Source organism: Hesperophylax consimilis, chromosome 2 (genome assembly GCF_061612785.1).
Source record: "Hesperophylax consimilis isolate HC1 chromosome 2, BYU_Hcon_1.0, whole genome shotgun sequence".
In the NCBI taxonomy this organism is placed as follows: Eukaryota; Metazoa; Arthropoda; class Insecta; order Trichoptera; family Limnephilidae; genus Hesperophylax; species Hesperophylax consimilis.
The window spans coordinates 20,429,883-20,442,141 of record NC_142837.1 but is presented as its reverse complement, the minus strand read 5'-3'; the positions used below and the strand labels follow the sequence as shown (position 1 = coordinate 20,442,141).

At 34.2% G+C, this 12,259-nt stretch overlaps 1 protein-coding gene across 1 annotated transcript in view; it reads right to left on the bottom strand.

The window, feature by feature from the left end:
• LOC149425787 (lachesin-like) overlaps positions 1–10,455 on the bottom strand; it is a 1,060,028-nt gene extending 1,049,573 nt beyond the window's left edge. The window contains exons 1-2 of the mRNA XM_089644888.1: positions 10,379–10,455; positions 6,284–6,460 (exon numbers count right to left, since the gene is read on the bottom strand). The gene's annotated coding sequence lies outside the window, so the exon portion shown is untranslated. The remainder of the gene's footprint in view (positions 1–6,283; positions 6,461–10,378) is intronic.
• Between the last annotated feature and the right edge of the window lie 1,804 nt (positions 10,456–12,259).

Genomic DNA, 12,259 nt, shown 5'->3' with positions numbered 1-12,259 from the left:
CACAACACAAGCAACATTTTCGGCTTTCTGTGGTGGTAGTAGGAGATTTTCAAACATTGTTGGGTTATTCTTAACCTGTGAATGTTTGTCTTTCTTTAAAAAAAAAAAAAAAGTCTTTTCAAATCTTCAAGTTCTAAGTTAAAGTCTTCAAGTGAGATGTTATTACGCAGCATTATACCCCACGTTAGGTTGTCCTGAGCCAACACGTCTCTTCTGCAATGTGGTATCCATAGTAGAGCGTGATGCCTCCTCTATCATTAGCTCCACCAATTTGTAGTATTCCAGGAGGTATGAATTATCTATAAAATTTTCCAATAATGCGCTGTTACTGCATTAGCCCCATTTATTCTCGACTGGAGACTTTTGTGGCCCTTTTCAGAGAGCAAATCTTCCTGATGCATAAATTGCGGGTACTCGCCAAGATTTGTCATATTATGTTATAATGATTGATGGAAAACGTAGTAGGCAAACCTACTTGACTTGTTTGAGTTCTGTTCCGTTGAGTTATTCCAGTCTGCAGGGTTAAGTATACTGCGATGATAGCGAACCTCGGATAAAAGAGGATACCAGAAGGAGAGATAAAGTTTGGAGTATATTATACATTATTTTAAAGTTACTAATTTTTTACGAATTTTCAAGTACGTGATGAAGTAATCCGTGAATGATTGATGAATTGCATGTAAAATTTAATGAAATGATTAATTTGGAAAACTAAAAAGTTATAAAAAATAGTTTGAAAGTAAATAAGCGTGCTTTCACACAATATTTGTTTTATAAACGTCCAACATCGGATGTAAATGATTTCTGATTTATGGTTTCGATTGACGTCGCATTCAGTTAAAACATATTATTGTTAAATAAAATGATTTATTAATCATTCTGATCGTCGATACCACTTTCTTTTCATTATTTTCTTATAAAAACCTATGTGTGAAACAAACTGAGAGACGTTATTTACCATGAATTTATCTAAGAGCCACTCTAGGTACAGAAAAACCTGCATCTCACGACGGCCAAATATTATCATACTTTCCAAAGGTCTGATTCACAACCACTGTTCATTTATTTCTACTTACCTTCATTCTATAAACTTTATTATGTTTATTTTTCGGAATAACTTTATTGAGTAAAACCTCAAATTGTAATATTTAATTATTGAAGACAATATTAGCGATTTCTAAACGAAAATCTGAAACAGAAAAATCAGAAAAGGATACGGTCACATCTGGGACTCGAACCCAGGACCCTTGTCCTAGATGTGACCGTATCCTTTTCTGATTTTTCTGTTTCAGATTTTCGTTTAGAAATCACTTTATTATGTTGTTCTGCTATACGAATTATGTAAAGAACATTTAATAATGTTATATTTTTTAAATGAAATGGGAAGTTTATGGTTTGAACTCAATTTAACGAGGCTGTAGCTTTCAGGTGTTGATTTTCATAATGCATTATTGGAACTGATAATTACATATTTACCAATCAGAAACAATTTCTTAAGGTAGAACGAAGAAAGGTAGGCTAGCTTTTCAGTCTCGGCTGCACAATCCCGAATTTCTACCGAAGAATGTATATAATAATTCACTTGGAAACTTAATATTATTAAGCTCTTCAAAAAACATTACTATTTAATTTTTGAAGATACTCTATACTCTATATATTCGTACATTTTCCGAGTTGAAAATTAATAATATTACGAAATTACTTCGATGGAGAAATGAGGAAAGTAACTATGCAAAAATCCGAAAATTGTAAAAAATACATTTGGTTCTGTTATGTAACATGGAAAAATTCAGTGTTTTTTTAAACGTTATTTAAGACTTTTTTTAAGAGATTTTGGCTCTATTTTAAACAAGTCACTCTTTATAAAATGTTTTCGGTTACGCCTATCAATTATAATCGTGTTTTAATGTTGACGCGCTCTTTCTTAACATTCGTCTTACATATTGCCCAATCGAACCATTTTCTTCTTCTTCTTAAAGAGCCTTAACCAATGAAAAGCTCTGCATACTTAACTCTTTTTTAATAGCAGAAGTTTCCTTCTGCTGTTGGCATCAACAGACTGGTCTTTAAAAAGAGAGTTTCAAATTTCTTCAAAATTCTAATTAAATGAAGCTACTTACATCCCTTTCGGGATTTTGGATGTGGGCTTGTGTACATTTTAAAATTAAATGGAAGTCTGGGAGCAGTATTGGACTATTAAGCCAGTGAAAACATTGAAAGCACCTCGATATTCAAAGCCCAAAATATTCACCAAAAAAAATAATAAGTAACTACTTAGTTTATTTTGTTCAGTGGCTGCATTAATAACAATAATAATAATTGGCTAATTTATAAAGAGCCGTTTTCGTGAGAAATCACCTCAAGGGCGCTGGTTAAATAACATCTATTGATGCCATCTCTGCAGAATTTATTTTAATCTTTCTGTTGGTTTGTTAGGCTAGCCGAGTGACAGTGCATTATTGAACATCGTACAAATTAAAATCCTTGTAAATAAAATAAAGGTTGATCGAAAGATTATAAATACTGTATGAATAAATCAACCCGTCACAAAACCGATTTCGAGAACGACAATAAGTTGAGTTTATTTAATGTACAAATTTGAAATTCTATTGAAATAGACTAACTAGTTATCGACTATAAATATCTTAACATGCATTGAAGCTGTATAAGTTTTAAAGCAAATTTTTAAATTTAAATGCATTTTTGAACCAAAAAAAATAAAATTTTTAGCCTCCACAGTCATCATATCTCCACAACATTACTATAGTTGTATTTCCATTGCGTTGACTTTTCTATCTGGTTAGAATGGTAGCGTGCTGTTTCAAAAATCGAATGTATTATAAATGCTCTGCGTCGGACGTGCGAAATGCGCTAATGCAACTGTGTGCATTTTATGGGCAGACGTGACTGCGGGGAAGCAAAAATTGCATCGGAAATATTACGTAACATAATACATGATCTAGGACCAAATTGATGAAATTAATAGGCTTTGCATGATTTTATATTGATGGTGCAGTGCATATTTTATTTGAGTGTAGAGTGAATATTCATCTTAAGAGATTTAATAATGATTGGTTACTGAAAAATCCCAACCCAAACCATGAAGTTGAACCATAGACTTCACTTAAAATCCAAATCCAAGTTCACCCCAGCACAGGGTCTTATAGTGAGCAGGACTGAGAAAATATTCTACATAGCTTTTTGATATTAATTAAATCTAATGGCCGAATCGAAAATCGCGAAACCAGAAATCTCCATCGCTCAAGTGGTTTAATTTCAAATGTCGATGCAGTAATTAAATAAATATAAGAAATTGTGAAATCAAATGAAGCCGACTTTTTTAGTATTTTATTTTAATGAAATCATACAATAAAGCGAGATTTTAATATCAAAAATTTCAAACGTATTATGTCACGTATAAACAGGACACAATTTCCGCAAGACGAGCTGCGAATTATGGGAAAGGAACGAAGCAACCGCAAATGGTGCGAAACGCCGCATGCAGTTGCCTTTTTTCTTATACTTTTAATTCGAAATTTTGTACAATTTATACGCACCCTTAAATAATAATATAAAACAATATGTCGTAAAAGGATCTAAGGTATCGCAATAAATTTCTTAGAAATAACAATTTTTAATACGACATCGGTGATATATTTAAATCGGTGATATATATTTATGATATTTTTAAATAAGACAGTGAGTAAGTAATACCGACCAGGTTTCTCTACAACCGTAGCTTCTTCAGGGTGTAATAAATTGCCTTTTGTCTGACCGTTTTGCGATGGAAAAAAATAAACCTACTTCATAAGTAAATAAGTTCTGACTGATTTGCAAGTAGAGTAACCTCCTGGTCTTCTTCTTCTTCTTCAATGGCGCTACAGCCCATTTCGAGCCTTGGCCTCCTTTAACATGAGCCTCCACCGCCCTCTGTCCTCGGCCGTCGTCTTCCAATCTGCAACATGGAGTAGTCCTCTGGCATCTTTCCTGACATCGCCCTCCCATCTCAGCTTAGGTCTGCCCGCCTTTCGTTTGCCTCCCGGGTGTCCTGTTAGAACCTTCTTTGGTACACGTGTGCTTGGCATTCGGTGCATATGTCCGGCCCATCTTAGTCTTTGGAGCCGTAAATGAGTAGAGAGTCTGGGAGCTTGGTAGATGTCATATAGCTCCTTATTGTGGCGGATTCTCCATGCCTCTCCCTCTCGCACCGCTCCTAAGATTCTTCGAAGTACCTTTCTTTCGAAGGTGTCCAGCCGTTCCGCAGACTTTGCTGTCAGTGGTCCCGCCTCACATCCATAGGCCAAGACCGTTCTAATAATTGTTTTATACAGGGTTATTTTGGTTTTCCTATGGACGTTTCGGGATTTGAACACTGGCAGCAACGCGAAGTAAATGTTGTTAGCGGATGTGATGCGCTTTCTTTCTTGATGGAGCCCAGGTAGGCAAACTCTTCGACCACTTCAAAGTTATAGGAGTTTTTAAAATTAACTTTATCTTTTATTCTGCGGTGTGGGGTTCTGGTTTGCATCATGATTTTAGTTTTGTTCTCATTGATTTGCAAGCCCACCTCTCTTGCTGCAGTCTCCAAAGGGTCAAACACCTCTCTTACAGCCTGTAAGGATCTTCCAACAATGTTAAGGTCGTCTGCATATCCAACTATTTGATTGCTTTTGTAGCAAATGTTTGAGTCGGTAGCAATCATTGTCTTCCTCACGACGTGCTCCAGAACTATATTGAAGAGAGTGGGAGCTAAGCCATCACCTTGTTTCAGCCCCTGGGAGACGTTAAAATCCTCCGTTGTTTCACCTCCTATCCGTACTCGACATCGTGATCCAACCATCGTTGCTTTTACAAGCTTGACTATTTTGGGCGGTATACCAAAATTTAGGAGTATTTCATATATTTTCTCCCTATCTATACTGTCATATGCCTGTTTGAAGTCAACAAATACTTGATATATATCTATATCGAATTCCCAGCATTTTGTCAGGATTTGTCGAGTAGTAAACCTCCTGGTCACGTAGAACAAATGTGATGAAACGCCTCGGAGCTACCTATCTGAGCCTCTAGACCTATCTTTTTCTTTCAAACGGCCGCCAATTGAGATGGAATGATCTTCTACCTACAGTGAAAATTAACCCTTCGTGGGTTAAAAGCTCCTAACTTTTTTTTTTAATTTAAGGAGGTTTTAACTTCTATTGCCTAAACTTCCACGAGTACATATGATATTTCACATAGTAAACAAGACCTTCGTGGCTTTATCGTACAATAATCTTTCATCTAACGTTGAGTGATATTTTATTTTAAGATATGGAAAGGTTAATATAATTTGTTGGTGTGGTAACCCCTATTCTTAGAAAGTAGAGTAATTGAAAAACTCAGCCGTTGAAAGAATCAAAACATTTAAACCAAATCTAAATTTAACTAATCTTTCGATTATGTTTTAATTCCGACCCTAGACATGAGTTTTAGCTATTTCCTCTGCCGTAGTAATGAATGGTGTGTACATAACCTATTATAAACACAAAAATAGAGAAATATTAAATTTGACATACATTCAATTATTAGTAATGGTAACAATTTTTTAATCGAAGTCCTCTCTGTCCGCAACCTCCATCTCACATAAAGATTTATATAGTTGTTAATAAACACGAAATTGTATTGATTGGTAAATGAACTCGGAATAAACTTTTCTCTGCAAAATCTGGCTCCTCCGACACCAAAGTCACCAAAATGATCAGGAATCGGACAATGCCTTCATACACCCATGTGGCGCGGAAAACGAGAGCGGTTTCGCCCTCTTCTTGTGGAACTCCGTACTTCAAGTTATCCTACTTTGCCGTCATGTATGTCAGTAAAGCTTTCTCCTGAGTTCTGAGACCGCCAAATTCCTTCACCTCCATTAATTACTTTTACTGAAGCGAACCAGTTTCGTCTTCTGATCAATCATATACTCACGGTTGTTGTGACGTGTGGTTTGCTCGGCCAGACATACCTCAAAGCAGGCACTGTAAAATGGTTGCTATAACCAAAGATTCTACATTGCCCATTTGAACAGTACATCAGAAGATATATATGTAAACATACGTTTTTTTTATAATCTGCAATGTATTACTTGACCAAGGAGTCCGAGATATGGAGCTGACACCATCCAAAGTCGGGTTACCTCATTAAGATACATTCTAATATTAATATTAAGATATACAATACACATAATAGACATACGTTTGGTTTTGGTTGATAGTTTTATTATAGAGAGCTAATATTTTGATTTTAAACTTACCTGGCTTTGATTTTTCGTGCGAATATTTCTGTCGGGTTGATACAAACGACATTTGCGATCAATGCTCCAAATTCTACCTCATTGGCGTTTATAATGTAGTTCAACTAAATTAATTCACGATTACCTTTTTTTTATCGCGGCTATAGGGTATTGTTTTAATTTTATTAACAATTCCAGCTGACGTAAGGATTGAAATTATTATTATTATATTTTTTCGGAAAATATCGCAAACAAAGATAAAGTATTTAATACTATTATTTAGATAAAATATAAACTAGTAATTTTATTATTACTCCCTTTTTATTTTGAAACAAAGGAGAATGATTATTGTCATTTTTTCGAATCATTATTTTAAGACAGTGAGATAGTATTTATTTTTATAATTATCTTTAAACTTTAAAGTATCCGATGAATTTTTTATTTTTAATTTTTACTTTTGATTTTAAACAAAGACACAATATTTAATTTTTTTATTTTATTTGTTAAAGTACTCGCTAAATTCTTTCGTAATTATTTAAAACAAAAAAATAAGTATTTATTATTATGTTTCCTAATTTTTTTTTTAAAACAAAGATATAAGTATTTATTATTATTATTCCGAACTATTATTTTAAACAAGGTTGTAATGATCTGTCCTCTTCAAACTTTTCCTTCTCTTCTTTCTACGATAAATTTTCTTTAAGTCCCATAGGTAACTTTTCCATAAGGCTTTGGTTATGTATATATCCGGGGTAGGAATGTCCTCCCTGCCGTCTTTACAAGCCCTTGCCCCTCTCTTTATTACACACCCCTTCAAGTGTGTGCACCCTAGTTTGTCTACGTGGCTTACGATCTTGAACGTAATCATTTCACGTGACGGTTCAGTATAAAAAGGTTTCACCAAACGTTGTGTTGGCTTTTTTGTTTCTCTGTATAGAAACCTAGTTATCTTTGTATGTGTGTGGTACCCCTCGGTTCTTTTGAGATAGAGTGAGTTGAATCCATTACCGCTGTGTTTTAAAGCCATTTCATAAACCTCATTCTCTGACACGCCTGCTCACCGACTAGCTACGTGATTCTACCTGTCGTAGGGTAATGTGAGTATAACAAGGTGTTAGATTTTATATGTGTGATAAACATACGATTTATGGTGTTAGTTGTCGGCGTCATCCATGTATATATTTTGGGAGAGGAAGGAGAGGAAAGGGAATGAATTTGTTCAAGTTAAAGTTGGCTCCTCCTCTTTACCAAACAAAACCGATGGATGATAATTTGAACAAGACGATCGGTATCTGCGTGTCTGGATATCACAACCGGCCGGGTCTCCCCTTGTTCCAAATCGGCAACCGTCACGCCAGAATAAAGAAACCAGGTCTCCTCACCAATTTCAGAATTGCCCCAACCTCATGCACCTCCAGGAAAATCTACTCTACTGAGTGTAGAAGGGGAAAACCATGACATCCCTTGTCACAAATCTAGTCGCAAAAATGTGACACTTAAGGTCCTAAGTTACTTGCCATCTCCAGAAAACGCTGTAAATTCCTCGTCGTCGGGAATCTACATCCCTTTCTAGGTCAATAACATAGATAACACACGACGATCTTGTCGACATTTAATCTGCTTCTATCGATAGGTTGTGTGTCTATCCATTCAGCCAATTATCATGTGAGATATATGTAAGGTTTACTCGAAATTCCAAATTTAGGATGAGGACTGTCTGTATTTTAATATTTGGTTCCAGTAATTATTTTATGAGGTTACTAGCATCCTCGTGTATTAGGTATGGGTAACTTCTATTAAATACCTTTCCTCTCAGGTAGGTATAAACGGATAATTGTTTTGATTTTTTGCATTTAATTTAAAGAGGCTGCATACTTCTCGAAAGGTACCTGTTGAGAAAAGTTGTTCGGTTGGTAGTTTTATTTCGGAGATTACCATCTCCCTCTTTTGACTCTAGATTTGTTTTTGTGCATCCCAATTTGTAAATTAGAAAGTCAAACAATAGATGAAAAGTATTCATTCTTGTTCTGTTTGGATGAATCCGATCGCTTTCCATTCGGGCGGTCATACGCTAGCAAAAATCCCTCCCATTCGACTGAGTGTACACTGCCGTAGCCTAAACGCCTCTATCCCTCATAGTGTTCGCTGTTTCAATTGTACGCCAGTGTTGTGGTAGGTACTCTGTAGATAGGTATTCTTATACTGTGAATTTATATTGGTTGGCCTAATTTGTAATAGGTATTTAATGTTTCGTCGGCGATTCAATACCTATCGCGGGGACAACGTCATGATTTGATTCGTAATGTTTTAAAAGAATAACAGATCGGCAGGTAGGTAAATTCTCGATATGACCCTCGGTCCAAGGCGTTCCCCTAAAACAAAAGTTATCGGCCTACATATGAAAAGGTCGTTGGCCCGTCTCTCGCTCACAGCTGATTGACAGTTCGCCTAGCACATTCCTTTTAATGATAACATTATTTGGGCGGCAGGTGTCGTAAACTTAGTTCCTGTACCTCGGTTGTATCCGTCTTTTAAAAGGATCCTCTAGAATTTAATAAATAATATAAAAAAACTCACCCAGTTAGTCATCTCTCATTCTCAGCGTGAAGCTTACCTGGTTACACTATATAGCTAAATCAGTTTAGTCTTACGGTCTCCTCCCTATCGGCATTCCATTACATTAATCATTTTCTCCTTTTAGCGAAATCCTTGCAATTTGTTCAATTTTTGATCCCCTCCCTAAGCCTATAAAAGGATAATTAAATAATTCTTTATATACAATTGTACCTCCCTAATCTCTGTCAAGATTCGAACCCGAGTTTTATGATTTGTTTGATTCTCTGGTTTATGGTCTCCGTGGGTAGAACGCCATCTCGCCAATCGTTAATTCCTCCCTAATCCGATCAAATACTTCCTGCCTTTAAATACGTTCACTCTGTTTTAAACGCAATCATTATCATTATTATTTCCATGTTTTTAAGACAAGCAATCTAGTTCAAACTGTATACGAAATCACGCTTAAATCAACACAACTTTATAACACAATCGCGATCGCACAACACCTAGCGCCCCTGAGGTGGTTTTTTCACAAACGGCGCTCTACAAATTATCCAATTTTCTATCCTCACTGAGTACAACCACTTTCACTTCACACAAACACCGGTTCAATAATATTTCACTTTAATTCAATATTCAACAAAGCTTTCTAACACCATCTGAATTCACTAATTAACTGTAATTTCATACACTTCTGATTTGTATCGTTTTCTCGGAGCTGTCAACGTACCCAAGTTCAAAACCCGACTGTCCCTGCGATCTCTGCTCCCTTCCCGTGGGAATGTGTTTCTTCAAGGCCCGCCTGTCAATAAATCTTATGTCGTTGTCTAAACAAAAAATTTTTTGGAGTACATTCATTTCGTTTATTTTATGTGAGTATTCAAATCATCACAAGGTTTGAGTATTTTCGTGTAGTTTAGGAAGATTTAAAAAAGATACCTTAGCTATTATTAAATAATAATTAATAACATACTGCAAGTTATCATGTTGTTGATATGAACCCTGTCCAGTTACAAGTGACTCATTTTATAAACATCTGTTCAGTTTAGTTTTAGGTATATACATATATTGGTGATTATTGGTGTTGTGTGAGGATAAAATTGTTATATTGTAATTTACTTGTGTTCTTACATCCGATGTTATGTTTACTTTATTTAGTATTTTGTATTTTCTGTAAATATTTTTTGCCCACGGGTACTGGACCCTTAGTTTGTTATTATAATTAATTTTTTAAGTGAAAACCTATCATTAGATATTATTTGTATTTTTTATAAGTTAATTATTTAAAGATGTAAATAATCTGTTGGTTTTCCTAAATAAACAAAACAAAACAAGTATATTTTTACTATATTTTCCGAAATACATTTTTTTTAAAACAAAGATATAAGTATTTATTATTACCATTTTAAATAAAGTTGAAAATCAAATATAATCTTTTCTGAAGTATCAATTCACAATAACGTTCACTTTAGATTTCCGATAAAACTTTTATATTAAATTAAAATGATTTTCACTTTTGGATGACACAATTATACTAAATTTAAATAATTCACCACTCACTCAATACTTTTCACTTTCACAAAAGCCACTGACTTTAAACTCTATTTCATATTTACTGACTAAGATATTTAAACAACACTGAATTTAGTACTTGTAGAAAATTCACAAAATTTCTTAAGTCCAAAGACTTCTTTGATTACTTAATCCGATGTATCCACGCGTTTAGAACCGCACCTTCCTTTCGGACTCCCAAAAAACTCTCGACAAACTGTCCTGAAACGAGCTCTGCACTTGTGTTTATACTGCCCTCAATACCAAAATGACTTAAGTCAATTTCACTTTCCACACAATATGGTCACTAACCAACTCGTAAATTTGAATATATCTGTTATTAGTTTCGGATATTTAAATCTTGTCACTTATTTAGATGACAAAGTCATAATTCGTCAATACCCTCAAATAATCTTTTTCTGTTCTATAGATTTCAGGGCCGGATCAGTATCATTATATTATTTTCATAGAGTTTGTCGTAAGGTTAAATGTGTTTTTCTAGCTGTGTTTAATTTTGTTTGTTTTTTGGGTATATTACCAGTCCATCACTGTATTTTTTATGCACATTTCATATTCAACGTTTCTTATTTATTTCTTAAGTCCTTTTTTTAGATAGTATCGAAATAAGAGAACATGTTTATAAAAGCAGATATAATTAACAAGAATTTTTTTTATAAACTATCTTTTAAATATTTTCCCACTTAACTGGTCTTTCATATTGTAATTCCTAATTCTTAAAAACCCAGCCTACTCTTACCCCTCCCCCCCTTCTTCCACTTCTTTTTTTCCAATTGTAATGTATATTTAATTTTTGACTTCGGTGTATACTTCGTTCATGAAACATGTATTGGTTGTATATAATAAAGTGATTTAAAAAAAGTTATTTTTTTTTTAATAAAATAAAGTTTAATCGGATAACATTATTTTATCTATTTCCGTTGTATATCAATGCATACGTACATAATAAAATGTAAACATTATATTTATTTATTAATTGGACAATTTGCATAGCGCCGCTTTTGTGAGATATCACCTCAGGGGCGCTATATTGTAATAATCTACCTTTATACATAGATTTTTACTCTCCTGATGAAGGTGTATATATAATCTTTTTTTAAACTTTATTATATACAGTAACAGTTTTAGGTAAAGAATTACAACCAGTTGGAGTAAAATTCATACCTTTTAACTAAACCGACTGCTAATCTCATCGCACAATTACCCTCCTTTTATTCACAAACACGGGTACAATTAATCAATATGTAATAGTCTTTTATTTAAGTCAACTTTGTCATAACTATATTTAATTGTGACAAACTATACGATATTGATTCAACTTTTAGACATTGACGGTTGTAATACATATTTAAGCACTGCAAGTCTCATATGAGCTAATTATATTAGGTACGGTAACAGTTAATATCAGTTGTAGACAATAATAATAGTCAATAATAGTGTTTCATTTGAAATAATCCATCACAAATACGTAAAATTTCTAAATATTGAAGACAATATTAGTGATTTCTAAACGAAAATCTGAAACAGAAAAATCCGAAAAGGAAACGGTCACATCTGGGACTCAAACCCAGGACCCTTGTCTTTCCGGGACAGTGCTCTACCGACTGAGCTAATGGGACCCTATTCCCCTCGGTCACTTTTAACTGTATCATATTTCGAATAAGAACCACTAACATTGTCTTCATTTTTTTCACCGCACATTTTTTATTTTTTTTTATTGGCAACTATCTTTATGTATGATCGCAAGATTCAACCCGAACTAAATGCAATCCAGACAGCGTCTTTTTTGGATAAACTTATTTTATTTTCGAGTCCCAGATGTGACCGTTTCCTTTTCTGATTTTTCTGTTTCAGATTTTCGTTTAGAAATCA